This window comes from Tursiops truncatus, chromosome X (assembly GCF_011762595.2).
Source record: "Tursiops truncatus isolate mTurTru1 chromosome X, mTurTru1.mat.Y, whole genome shotgun sequence".
In the NCBI taxonomy this organism is placed as follows: domain Eukaryota; kingdom Metazoa; phylum Chordata; class Mammalia; order Artiodactyla; family Delphinidae; genus Tursiops; species Tursiops truncatus.
In genome coordinates this window covers 68,754,846-68,769,739 of record NC_047055.1, presented here as the reverse complement: position 1 = coordinate 68,769,739, position 14,894 = coordinate 68,754,846, and positions in this window count along the sequence as shown.

Here is a 14,894-nt window from a genome sequence, read left to right as displayed (position 1 = left end):
AGACGGGCGAGAGCTGCAGGTAAAAGTGCGGACTCCAGAGACGGGCATGAGCCGCGGCTAAAAGCACGGACCCCAGGGACGGACGGGAGATGCTAAGGCCGCTGCTGCCACCACCAAGGGACCTGTGTGCGAGCACAGGTCACTATCCACATCACACTTCCGGGGAGCCTGTGCAGCCTGCCACTGCCAGGTTCCCGGAATCCAGGGACAACTTCCCAGGGAGAACGCACAGCGGGCCTCAGGCTGGTGCAATGTCACGCCAGCCTCTGCCACCACAGGGCCGCCCCGCAAGCAGTACCCCTCCCTCCCCACAGCCTGAGTGTGCCAGAGCCCCCGAATCAGCGGCTCCTTTTACCCCATCCTGTCTGAGCAAAAAACAGACGCCCTCCAGCGACCTACATGAAGAGGCAGGGCCAAATCCAAAGCTGAGCCCCTGTGACCTGTGAGAACAAAGAAGAGAAAGGGAAATCTCTCCCAGCAGCCTCAGAAACAGCGGATTAAAGCTCCACAATCAACTTGATGTACCCTGCATCTGTGGAATACATGAATAGACAACGAATCATCCCAAATTCAGGAGGTGGGCTTCGAGAGCAAGATCTATGATTTTTCCCCTTTTCCTCTTTTTGTGAATGTGTATGTGCATGCTTCTGTGTGAGATCTTGTCTGTATAGATTTGCTTCCAACATTTGTCCTAAGGTTCTATCCGTCCATGGTTTTATTTTACTTTTTTTCTTAATAATTAATTTTAATAACTTTTTTATACTTCACCTTCTTTCTTTCTTTCCTTGCTTCCTTCCCTCCTTTAGACAACGAATCATCCCAAAATGAGGAGGTGGTCTCTGAGAGCAAGATTTATGATTTTTTACCATTTACCTCTTTTTGTGAGGGTGTATGTGTATGCTTCTGTGTAAGATTTTGTCTGTATAGCGTTGCCTCCAACATTTGTCCTAAGGTTCTATCCGTCCTTTTTTTTTCCAAAAAATTATTTTTAATTCAATAACTTTATTATACTTTATTTTATTTTACTGTATCTTCCTTCTTTCTGTTTTTTCCTTCCTTCCCTCCTTCCTTCCCTCCTCCCTCCCTCCTTTCTTTACTTCTTGCCTTCTTTCCTTCTTTGCTTTTCTTTCTTTCTTCCTTCCTTCCTTCAGTCCTTCCTTCCTTTCCTCCTTTCTTTCTTCCTTTCTTCATACTTCTACTGATTCTCTCTAACTTTTTTCCCTTTTATTCTGACCCGTGTCAATGAAAGGCTCTTGGTGCTCCAGCCAGGAGTCAGGGCTCTGCCTCTGAGGTGGGAGAGCCAACTTCAGGACACTGGTCAACAAGAGACCTCCCAGCTCCACATAATATCAAATGGTGAATATCTACCAGAGACCTCCATCTTAACACCAGCACCCAGGTTCAATCAACGACCAGCAAGCTACAGTGCTGGACAACCTATGCCAAACAACTAGCAAAACAGGAACAAAACCCCACCTGTTAGCAGACAGGCTGCCTAAAATCATAATAAGGCCACAGACACCCAAAACACACCACCAGATGTGAACCTGCCCACTAGAGACACAAGATCCAGCCTCATCCACCACAACACAAACACTAGTCCCCTCCACCAGGAAGCCTACACAACCCACTGAACCAACATTATCCACTGGAGACAGACATCAAAAACAGCAGGAACTACGAACCTGCAGCCTGCAAAAAGGAGACTCCAAGCACAGTAAGATAAGCAAAATGAGAAGACAGAAAAACACACAGCGGATAAAGGAGCAAGATAAAAATGCACCAGACCTAACAAATGAAGAGGAAATAGGCAGTCTACGTGAAAAAGAATTCAGAATAATGATAGTAAGGATGATCCAAAATCTTGGAAATGGGATGGACAAAATGCAAGAAACAGTTAACAAGGACCTAGAAGAAATAAAGATGAAACAAGCAATGATGAACAACAGAATAAATGAAATTAAAAGTACTCCAGATGGGATCAATAGCAGAATAACTGAGGCAGAGGAACAGATAAGTGACCTGGAAGATAAAATAGTGGAAATAACTACTGCAGAGCAGAATAAAGAGAAAATAATGAAAAGAACTGATGACAGTCTCAGAGACTTCTGGGACAACATTAAGCACACCAACATTCGAATTATAGGGGTTCCAGAAGAAGAAGAGAAAAAGAACGGGACTGAGAAAATATTTGAAGAGATTATAGTTGAAAACTTCTCTAATATGGGAAAGGAAATAGTTAATCAAGTCCAGGAAGCACAGAGAGTCCCACACAGGATAAATCCAAGGAGAAATGCACCAAGACACATATTAATCAAACTGTCAAAAATTAAATACAAAGAAAGCATATTAAAAGCAGCAAGGGAAAAACAACAAATAACACACAAGGGAATCCCCATAAGTATAACATCTGATCTCTCAGCAGAAACCCTACAAGCCAGAAGGGAGTGGCAGGACATACTGAAAGTGATGAAGGGGAAAAACCTGCAACCAAGACTACTCTACCCAGCAAGGATCTCATTCAGATTTGATGGAGAAATTGAAACATTTACAGACAAGCAAAAGCTGAGAGAGTTCAGCACCACCAAACCAGCTTTACAACAACTGCTAAAGGAACTTCTCTAGACAAGAAACTCAAGAGAAGGAAAAGACCTATAATAACGTACTGAAAACAATTTAGAAAATGGGAATAGGAACATACACATTGATAATTACCTTAAATGTAAATGGACTAAATGCTCCCACAAAAAGACACAGAGTGGCTGAATGGATACAAAAACAAGACCCATATATATGCTGTCTACAAGAGACTCACTTCAGACCTAGAGACACATACAGACTGAAAGTAAGGGGATCGAAAAAGATATTCCATGTAAATGGAAAGCAAAAGAAAGCTGTAGTAGCAATTCTCATACCAGAAAAAATATACTTTAAAATAAAGACTATTAGAAGAAACAAAGAAGGACACTACATAATGATCAAGGGATCAATCCAAGAAGAAGATATACCAATTGTAAACATTTATGCACCCAACATAGGAGCACCGCAATACATAAGGCAAATACTAACAGCCATAAAAGGGGAAATCGACAGTAACACATTCATAGTAGGAGACTTTAACCCCCCATTTTCAACCATTGACAGATCATCCAAAATGAAAATAAATAAGGAAACACAAGCTTAAATGATACATTAAACAAGATGGACTTAATTGATATTTATAGGACACTCTATCCAAAAACAACAGAATACACATTTTTCTCAAGTGCTCATGGAACATTCTGCAGGATAGATCATATCTTGGGTTACAAATCAAGCCTTGGTAAATTAAAGAAAATTCAAATTGTATCAAGTATCTTTTCCGACAACAATGCCATGGGACTAGATATCAATTACAGGAAAAGATCTGCACAAAATACAGACACATGGAGGTTAAACAATACACTACTTAATAATGAAGTGATCACTGAAGAAATCAAAGAGGAATTAAAAAGCTACCTAGAAACAAATGACAATGGAGACACAACGACCCAAAACTTATCGGATGCAGAAAAGCAGCTCTATGGGGGAAGGTTATAGCAATACAAGCCCACCTTTAGAAGCAGGAAACATCTCGAATAAACAACCTAACCTTGCACCTCAAGCAATTAGAGAAAGAAGAACAAAAAAACACCAAAGCTAGCAGAAGGAAAGAAATCATAAAAATCAGATCAGAAATAAATGAAAAAGAAATGAAGGAAACAATGTCAGAGATCATTAAAGCTAAAAGCTGGTTCTTTGAGAAGATAAACAAAATAGATAAACCACTAGCCAGACTCATCGAGAAAAAAAAGGGAGAAGACTCAAATTAATAGAATTAGAAATGGAAAAGGAGAAGTAACAACTGACACTGCAGAAATAAAAAAAGATCATGAGAGATTACTACAAGTAACTCTATGCCAATAAAATGGACAATCTGGAAGAAATGGACAAATTCTTAAAAATTCACAACTTGCCAAGACTGAATCAGGAAGAAATAGAAAATATGAACAGACGAATCACAAGCACTGAAATTGATACTGTGATTAAAAATCTTCCAACAAATAAAAGCCCAGGGCCAGATGGCTTCACAGGCAAATTCTATCAAACATTTAGAGAAGCGCTAACACCTATCCTTCTCAAACTCTTCCAAAATATAGCAGAAGGAGGAACACTCCCAAATTCCTTCTATGAGGGCACCATCACCTTGATACAAAAACCAGACAAGGATGTCACAAAGAAAGAAAACTACAGGCCAATATCACTGATGAACATAGATGAAAAAATTCTCAATAAGATACTAGCAAACAGAATCCAAGAGCACATTAAAAGGATCATACACCATGATCAAGTGGGGTTTATTCCAGGAATGCAAGGATTCTTCAATATACACAAATCTATCAATGTGATAAACCATATTAACAAACTGAAGGAGAAAAACCATATGATCATCTCAATAGATGCAGAGAAAGCTTTTGACAAAATTCAACACCCATTTATGATAAAAACCCTGCAGAAAGTAGGCATAGAGGGAACTTTCCTCAACATAATAAAGGCCATATATGACAAGCCCACAGCAAACATCACCCTCAATGGTGAAAAACTGAAAGCATTTCCACTAAGATTAGGAACAAGACAAGGTTGCCCACTCTCACCACACTTATTCAACATAGTTTTGGAAGTTTTAGCCACAGCAATCAGAGCAGAAAAGGAAATAAAAGGAATTCATATCGGAAAAGAACAAGTAAAGCTGTCACTGTTTGCAGATGACATGATAGTATACATAGAGAATCCTAAAGATGCTACCAGAACACTACTAGAGCTAATCAATGAATTTGGTAAAGTGGCAGGATACAAAATTAATGCACAGAAATCTCTGGCATTCCTATATACTAATGATGAAAAATCTGAAGGTGAAATCAAGAAAACACTCCCATTTACCATTGCAACAAAAAGAATAAAATATCTAGGAATAAACCAACCTAAGGAGACAAAAGACCTGTATGCAGAAAATTATAAGACACTGATGAAAGAAGTTAAAAATGATACAAAAAGATGGAGAGATATACCATGTTCTTGGATTGGAAGAATCAACATTGTGAAAATGACTCTACTACCCAAAGCGATCTATACATTCAATGAAATCCCTTTCAAACTACCACTGGCATTTTTCACAGAACTAGAACAAAAAATTTCACAATTTGTATGGAAACACAAAAGACCCCGAATAGCGAAAGCAATCTTGAGAACGAAAAACGGAGCTGGAGGAATCAGACTCCCTGACTTCAGACTATACTACAAAGCTACAGTAATTAAGACAGTATGGTACTGGCATAAAAACAGAAAGATAGATCAATGGAACAGGATAGAAAGCCCAGAGATAAACCCACGCACATATGGACACCTTATCTTTGATAAAGGAGGCAGGAATGTACAGTGGAGAAAGGACAGCCTCTTCAATAAGTGGTGTTGGGAAAACTGGACAGAAACATGTAGAAGTATGAGATTAGATTACTCCCTAACACCATACACAAAAATTAGCTCAAAATGGATTAAAGACGTAAATGTAAGGCCAGAAACTATCAAACTCTTAGAGGAAATCATAGGGAGAACACTCTATGACATAAATCACAGCAAGATACTTTCTGACCCACCTCCTAGAGAAATGGAAATAAAAACAAAAATAAATAAATGGGACCTAATGAAACTTCAAAGCTTTTTCACAGCAAAGGAAACCATAAACAAGACCAAAAGACAACCCTCAGAATGGGAGAAAATATTTGCAAATGAAACAACTGCCAAAGGATTAATCTCCAAAATTTACAAGCAGCTCATGCAGCTCAATAACAGAAAAACAAACAATCCAATCCATAAATGGGCAGAAGACCTAAATAGACATTTCTCCAAAGAAGATATACAGACTGCCAACAAACACATGAAAGAATGCTCAACATCATTAATCATTAGAGAAATGCAAATCAAAACTACAATGAGGTATCATCTCTCACCAGTCAGAATGGCTTTCATCAAAAATTCTAAAAACAATAAATGCTGAAGAGGATGTGGAGAAAAGGGAACACTCTTGCACTGCTGGTGGGAATGTGAATTGGTTCAGCCACTATGGAGGTTTCTTAAAAAACTACAAATAGAAATACCATATGACCCAGCAATCTCACTACTGGGCATATACCCTGAGAAAACCAAAATTCAAAAAGAGTCATGTACCAAAATATTCATTGCAGCTCTATTTACAATAGCCTGGAGATGGAAACAACCTAAGTGCCCATCATCGGATGAATGGATAAAGAAGATGTGGCACATATATACGATGGAATATTACTCATCCATAAAAAGAAACGAAATTGAGCTATTTGTAATGAGGTGGATAGACCTAGAGTCTGTCATACAGAGTGAAGTAAGTCAGAAGGAAAAGACAAATACCGTATGCTAACACATAGATATGAAATTTAAGAAAAATAAATGTCATGAAGAACCTAGGGGTAAGACAGGAATAAAGACACAGACCTACTGGAGAACGGACATGAGGATATGGGGTGGGGGAAGGGTGAGCTGTGACAGGGCGAGAGAGAGCCATGGACATATATACACTAACAAACGTAAGGTAGATAGCTAGTGGGAAGCAGCCGCATGGTACAGGGATATCTGCTCGGTGCTTTGTGACCGCCTGGTGGGGTGGGATAAGTAGGGTTGGAGGGAGGGAGGCGCAAGAGGGAAGAGATATGGGAACATATGTATATGTATAACTGATTCACTTTGTTATAATGCAGAAACGAACACACCCTTGTAAAGCAATTATACCCCAATAAAGATGTTAAAAAATAAAATAATCATTTAAAATATGGAATTCTTACCAACTTCCACTTTAAGGAGGAGTTGAGGAACCCTAATGCTCATAGACTGAACTAATTTGTGAATCATTGAAAGCTTAAAAGTTATTTCCTCAGTTAATAAAATTGTTAAAAACTTTTCCCCCAAGTGTCAAATCATAGAAACAAATGAAGTACACATATCTAACTGCATGCCTCCTGTGATGACAGATCACCTTCTTTGTTTATCTATAACCAGATATATCTTTAATAGGGAATTCCAAGCAAAAGTTCCAAATGATTATGCTTCTATGTTATTATCATATTCTCTTCAAGTTTCTTCTGACAATTTTGATTGATTCCAGTTTCTAAAAGAGAGATATTATGTCTTTTTAAAATTATAGTCCCAATATCTATAAAATTCCTGAAATTATAGTGAATGGTTGAAAAAAAATGTTGAATGAATAAATGAAAGGCTGAGAGGATATCAGTGGTATGCTGAAGTTCTTGACTGATAAAAGGCAAAGTGAGTTGGAAAGCAGCTGATAGGCCAATAATAAGCTTTTTAATAAATAGTAAAGGCTAGAGACATTGACTGTAGTATGATTTTGGACTCATGCCTTACATATTTGTCATTATACCTCTAATGAAAACTAAATTAGTTTTGCTAATGGACTCTATGGATAATTTTGTTTTTTTAAAAAGCATCTTTATTGGGGTATAATTGCTTTACAGTGGTGTGTTAGATTCTGCTTTAAAACAAAGTGAATCGGTTGTGCATATACACATGATCCCATATCTCTTCTCTCCTGCATCTCCCTCCGTACTACCCTCCCAATCCCACCCCTCTAAGCGGTCACACACGAACTAGCTGATTTCTCAGTGCTACATGTCTGCTTCCCACTAGCTATCCACTTTACGCTTCATAGTGTATATATGTCCATGCCACTCTCTCACCTCATCACAGCCTACACCTCCTCCTCCCCATATCCTCAAGTCCATGCTCTAGTAGTATTGTTTTTCTATTCCCGTCCTCCCCCTAGGTTCTTCATGACCTTTTTTTTTCTTTCCTTAAATTTCATATATATGTGTTAGCATATGGTATTTTTTTTCTCTTTCTGACTTACTTCACTCTTTATGACAGACTTTAGATCCATCCACCTCACCACAAACAACTCAATTTCGTTTCTTTTTATGGCTGAGTAATATTCCATTGTATACATGTGCCACATCTTCTTTATCCATTCATCTGCTGATGGACACTTAGGTTGCTTCCATGTCCTGGCTATTGTAAATAGAGCGGCAATGAATATTTTGGTACATGACTCTTTTTTAATTATGGTTTTTTCAGTGTATATGCCCAGTAGTGGGATTCCTGGGTTGTATGGAAGTTCTATTTGTAGTTTTCTAAGGAACCTCAATCCTGTTCTCCATAGTGGCTGTATCAAATTACGTTCCCACCAACAGTGCAACAGGGTTCCCTTTGGTCCAAACCCTCTCCAGCACTTATTGTGTCTAGATTTTTTGATGAAAGCCATTCTGACTAGTGTGAGATGATATCTCATTGTAGTTCTTATTTGCATTTCTCTAATGATTAATGATGTTGAGCATTCCTTCATGTGTTTGTTGGCAATATGTATACCTTCTTTGGAGACATGTCTATTTAGGTCTTCTGCCTATTTTTGGATTGGATTTTTTATATATATATATATATATATTGAGCTGCATGTACTGCTTGTATATTTTGGAGATTAGTCTTCTGTGAGTTGCTTCATTTGAAAATATATTCTCCCATTCTGAGGGTTTTCTTTTCATCTTGTTTATGGTTTCCTTTGCTGTGCAAAAGATTTTAAGTGTCATTGTGTCACAATTATTTTTAAATTTCCATTTCTGGGTCATAATGGATCTTCCTGTGATTTATGTCATCCATTGTTCTGCCTACTTTTTCTTCCAAGATTTTCATAGTGTCTGGCCTTACATTTAATTCTTTAATGCATATTGACTTTATTTTTGTGTACACTGTTAGGGAGTGTTCTAATTTCATTCTTTTACAGGTAGCTGTCCTGTTTTACCAGCACCGGATATTGAAAAGGCTTTCTTTTCTCCATTGTATATTCTTGCCTCCTTCATCGAAGATAAGATGACCTTATTGTGTGGGTGTATCTCTGGGCTTTCTATTCTGTTCCATTGCTCTATATTTCAGTTTTTTTCCCACTACGATACTGTCTTGATTATTGTAGCTTTGTAGTATAGTCTGAAGTCCGGGAGCCTGAATCCTCCAGCTCCGTTTTCCTTTCTCACTATTGCTTTGGCTATCAGGTCTTTTGAGTTTTCATAGAAATTTTGAAATTCTTTGTTTTAGTTCTGTGAAAAGTGCAATTTGTAGTTTGATAGGGATTGCTTTGAGTCTGTAGATTGCTTTGGGTAGTATATTCATTTTCACAATCTTGACTCTTCTGACCCAAGAACATGGTACATCTCTCCATGTGTGTGTATCATGTTTCATTTCTTTCATCAGTGTCTTATGGTTTTCTGCATACAGGACTTTTGTCTCCTTTGGTAGGTTTGTTCTTAGGAATTTTCTTCTTTTTGTTGCAATGGTAAATGTGAGTGTTTCCTTACGTTCTCTTTCAGATTTTTCTTCATTAGTGTATAGGAATGCAAGTGACTTCTGTGCCTTAATTTTGTATCCTGCTACTTTACCAAATTCATTGGTTAGCTTTTGTAGTTTTCTCATAGCATCTTTTGGATTCTGTATGTAGAGTATCATGTCACCTGCAAACAGTGACAGTTTTACTTCTTTTCTAATTTGGATTCCTTTTATTTCTTTTCTTGTCTGATTGCTGTGGCTAAAGCTTCCAAAACTATGTTGAATAATATTGGTTAGAGTGAGCAGCCTTGTCTTCTTCCTGATCTTATTGTTAATGGTCTCAATTTTTCACCAGGAGAACGATATTTGCTGTGTGTTTGTCATATATGGCATTTATTACGTTGAGGTAAGTTCCCTCTATGCCTACTTTCCGGACGGTTTTTATCATCAATATGTTTTGAATTTTTTCTCCAGGTTTTTCTGCTTCTATTGAGATTACCATAAGGTTTTTATCCTTCAGTTTCTTTATATGTTGTATCACATGGATTACTTTGCGTATATTGAAGAATCCTTGCATTCCTGGGATAAACAACTCTTGATCATGGTCCATGATCCTTTTAACGGGCTTTTGGATTCTTTTTGCTAGTATTATTTGAGTATATTTCCATCTATATTCATCCGTGATATTGGCCTGTAGTTTTCTTTTTTGTGATATCTTTGTCTGGTTTTGGTATCAGGATGATGTTGACCTCACAGAATGAGTTTGGGAGTGTTCCTACTTATGCTCTATTTTGTGAGAATTTGAGAAAGATAGGTGTTAGCTCTTCTCTAAATGTTTGATAGATTTTGCCTGTGAAGCTACCAGGTCTTGGGATTTTGTTTGTTTGAAGATATTTTTTAAGCACTGAATACTTTATATAAAGAAAAACAATATAACAAGTTGGTGAACACAATGTAGATTTATAACTCAAATGACAAAATGCATTTATCTATTGTACAGAGTTTTCCTAAGCCAAACATGTACTATTTTCATATTAGTTAAGTTACTAAATAGCTACTAAATTCCAAAATTTTAATTCATTGTCTTGTTTTTTTTATTTACAATACCAGTTTTTTGAATAGTATAAAGTGGCATTTCTACACCAGTGGTCCACAACCTTTTTGGCACCTGGGACTGGTTTCGTGGAAGACAATTTTTCCACAGACAGGAAAGGTGTGCTGGAAACGTATGGTTCAGGTGATAATGCAAGTGATGGTTCAGACAGTGATGTGAGTGATGGGGAGCGATGGGGAGTGGCAGATGAAGTTTCACTCTCTTGCCCACTGCTCACCTCCTGCTGTGCAGCCAGGTTCCTAACAGGCCGTGCGGCCTGGGTGTTGGGTATCCCTGTTGTAAACCACACAACACAAGAAGGATGTAGGTTCTTTTATTTTTTAAATATGTAAATAAAATAAATAAATTTATTTATTTTGTGTATTTATTTTTGTCTGTGTTTGATCTTTGTTCCTGCATGTGGGCTTTCTCTATTTGCAGCGAGTTGGGGCTACTCTTCATTGTGGTGCACGGGCTTCTCATTGTGGTGGCTTCTTTTTTGCTGAGCATCAGCTCTAGGTGTGCGGCCTTCTCTAGTTGTAGCACGTGGGCTTAGTACTTTTGCCTCATGGGTTCTCCAGTGCAGGCCCAGTAGCTGTAGCACACGGGCTTAGTTGCTCCGCAGCATGTGGGATCTTCACGGACCAGGGATCGAACCTGTGTCTACTGCAGTGACATGCAGATTGTTAAACACTGTGTCACCAGGGAAGTTGGATGTACCTCATTTATACTGTCTTTTAGATGAATCACTTTGCTCTACATTTAGCAGTACACCCTGCAAGAGCTACTAATCTGCTTCACATTCTAAATCCATTGTTCTTGTGAGTAATGGAAATTCCCTCCAGATTTCTGCAAAATGTTCATTGCCAGTCAGTTGGGTTTTCTGTGCTTTTTACATATTTTTGGCTGTTTGTATATTTTTGTGGGAGTTTGGGAGTAGTTTTACCAGGAAAGGAGTGTCAGATGGCATTGTATGATGGAATAATAATTTCATTCCATATTTCTATTATGAAGTTGTTCATACCATAAGGTACTTCGGGTGAGTCCTACGTCCTCAAATGCTCAGTAAACTTCCATGTGAAATCTACACTCTTATAAAAGAGTTTCATCGTATCATTCAGATTGTTATCAAATGGGTTCTAGCTATCAAAACTCACCAACTCTTTCTGGTTGTTCCTTTCAACCACTAATTAATGGGTGACATAATAATTCTCTAAATATTGTCTGGAAAATTTGCTTTATAAGAAATATACATCATCTGCAAAAATAAGTTGTTTATATTTATTAGAATTGTATCTAATTGCAGCAAAATGCATAGTGGCAGTGGCTGATATAAAGTAGCATTTTTAATTTTTTCACCTAACAAAAATTTTGTAAGTCAGCAAGCCAGGGCTGCTACGGCAGTTCCATTATGCCATTAGATAGCCACAACTGTATATTTTGCCTCCTATATTATTATTTGAATTTTAGGAATAAAGAATGAGAAGGGCAAGAGGCAATTGCAAAGAGTCCCCCTCAATGATATGTTTTTTAGCTACATTAAGCTATATTTTGAGTTGGGGTGGGATGCGGATGTCCCTGATTTGTATCATTTGCTGATTTCCTTGATATAAATACTGTTCTTGCAGGCCAGGGGAATGAATGGTTTTACCACAGCCTCTTGGCTCTGCCTTCTTTTAAAGCAATTTCTTGGGAGCCACACTAAATAATTTCTATTTATATCTGATTACTCAGAATTGTATTCTGTAGCAACCCCTTGCTACCGTGGAAGCTAGAAATTACTACTGCCCTAAAATCAGGGAAGGGGAGAATAGCTGTTATGCCAGAAGTGTCAGCTATAGTAGTCCATGAAAAGCAATAAAATAATATTAGAATTATTTCTGAGGAAGAGAATATTCAGAAAAAAATAAATTAGGTTACTTCTATAAAGTAGCAGAAGCAGGTAAATTGAAAGATTGCACACAGTGGATGCATATTTCAGTGCTGAAATATTTTATTAAAAGTTATTAAATTTGAGTACGTAAATATGTAAAGGAATGAAAGTAAAACTGTAGAAAATATTCATATCTTTAAAATATATGGACGATATAAAAATATTGCCATTACATAATATTTCCTTATGGCTATATATATATATATATATATATATGTATATATATACTTCCAAGGAAGCATATACAGAACGTATTTAACATAAATTTCTTAATGTCTAATAATGTATAAAATGTAAATTATTGGCAATGCTAGGAAATGGATTTTTTCTTTTTTATTTGTGGTACGCAGCCTCTCACAGTTGTGGCCTCTCCTGTTATGGACCAAAGGCTCCGGATGCGCAGGCTCAGCGGCCATGGTTCATGGGCCCAGCCACTCCGTGGCATGTTGGATCTTCCAGGACCGGGGAATGAACCCACGTCCCCTGCATCAGTAGCTGGACTCTCAAACACTGTGCTACCAGGGAAACCCTAGGAAATGGATTTTATCACTTAAATTTGAATTAGAGTCCATTTGTTCTAAAAATAAATTAGGGAGGAAAATATGTATATTCCAAGAACATAAAATTTTGCTTTTTCTATTCCATTAGATTTCAAAGCAACAACTAAGAGAATAATTATTCCCTGAATCGAAGATCGAGTCAAGAAGATATATGGGTTCAGTTTTTTTGGATCACTGTTTTAATTCTTTCTAAAATCTATTCTATTTTTCATTTTCTAATTAAAATCCACTGTGTGCTAGGCAATTGTGTCAAGACATCTTTTAGTCTATTGGGGAAGATAGTGAATAAAAATCATTTAAAATATGAAATTCTTACCAACTTCCACTGCAAGGAGGAGCTGAGGAACTCTACTGCCCATAAACTAAACTAATTTGAGAATCATTGAAAGCTTAAAAATTAATTCCTCACTTAATAAAATTGTTAAATATTGTTTTCCCTCAAGTGTAAAATCATAGAAGCAAGTGAGGTACACATTTCTAACTGCATCATGCCTCCCATGATGACAAATCACCTTCTTTGTTTATCTATAGCCAGATATATCTATAATAGGTAATTCCACAGCAAAAGTTGCAAATGATTATACTTCTATGTTATCATATTCTCCTCAAATTTCTTCTGAAAATTTTGCTTGATTCCAGTTACTAAAAGTGAGATATATATCTTTTTAAAATTATAGTCCCAATATCTATAAAATTCCTGAAATTATAGTAAATGGTTGAAAATAAATATTGAATGAATAAATGAAATGCTGAGAGGATATCAGTGGTGTGCTGAAGTTCTGGATTGATAAAAGGCAAAGTGAGTTGGAAAGCAGCTGATAGGTCAAGAAAAAGCTTTTAAATAAATAGTAAAGGCAAGAGATATTGACTGTAGTATGATTTTGGACTCATGCCATACATATTTGTCATTATACGTCTAATGAAAACTAAACTATTTATGCTAATGGACTCTATGGATAATTTGGTGCATTTTTAAACATATTTATTGGAGTTTAATTGCATTACAGTGGTGTGTTACTTTCTGCTTTAAAACAAAGTGAATCACTTGTTCATACACACATGTTCCCATATCTCTTCTCTCCTGCATCTCCCTCCCTCCCACCCTCCCTATCCCACCCCTCTAAGCAGTCACACACCACCTAGCTGATTTCCCTGTGCTACACGGCTGCTTCCCACTAGCTATCCACTTTACGCTTGGTAGTCTATATATGTCCATGTGACTCTCTCACCTCATCACAGCCTACACCTCCCCCTTGCCATATCCTCAAGTCCATGCTCTAGTAGGTCTGTTTTTTATTTGCGTCCTCCTCCTAGGTTCATGACCTTCTTTTTTCTTTTATTAAACTTCATATATATGTGTTAGCATACGGTATTTGTTTTTCTCTTTCTGACTTACTTCACTCTTTATGACAGACTTTAGATCCATCCACCTCCCACAAGTAACTCAATTTCGTTTCTTTTTATGTCTGAGTAGTATTCCATTTTATATATGTGGCACATCTTCTTTATCAATTCATCTGCTGATGGACACTTAAGTTGCTTCCATGTCCTGGCTATTGTAAATAGAGCTGCAATGAATATTTTGGTACATGAATCTTTTTTAATTATGGTTTTCTCAGGGTATATTCCCAGTAGTGGGATTGCTGGGTCGTATGGTAGCTCTATTTGTATTTTTTTAAGGAACCTCCATACTGTTCTCCATAGTGGCTGTATCAATTTACATTCTCACCAACAGTGTAAGGGAGTTCCCTTCAGTCCACACCCTCTCCATCATTTGTTGTTTCTAGATTTTTTGATGAAAGCCATTCCGACCGGTGTGAGATGATATCTCATTGTAGTTCTGATTTGCATTTCTCTAATGATTAACGATGTT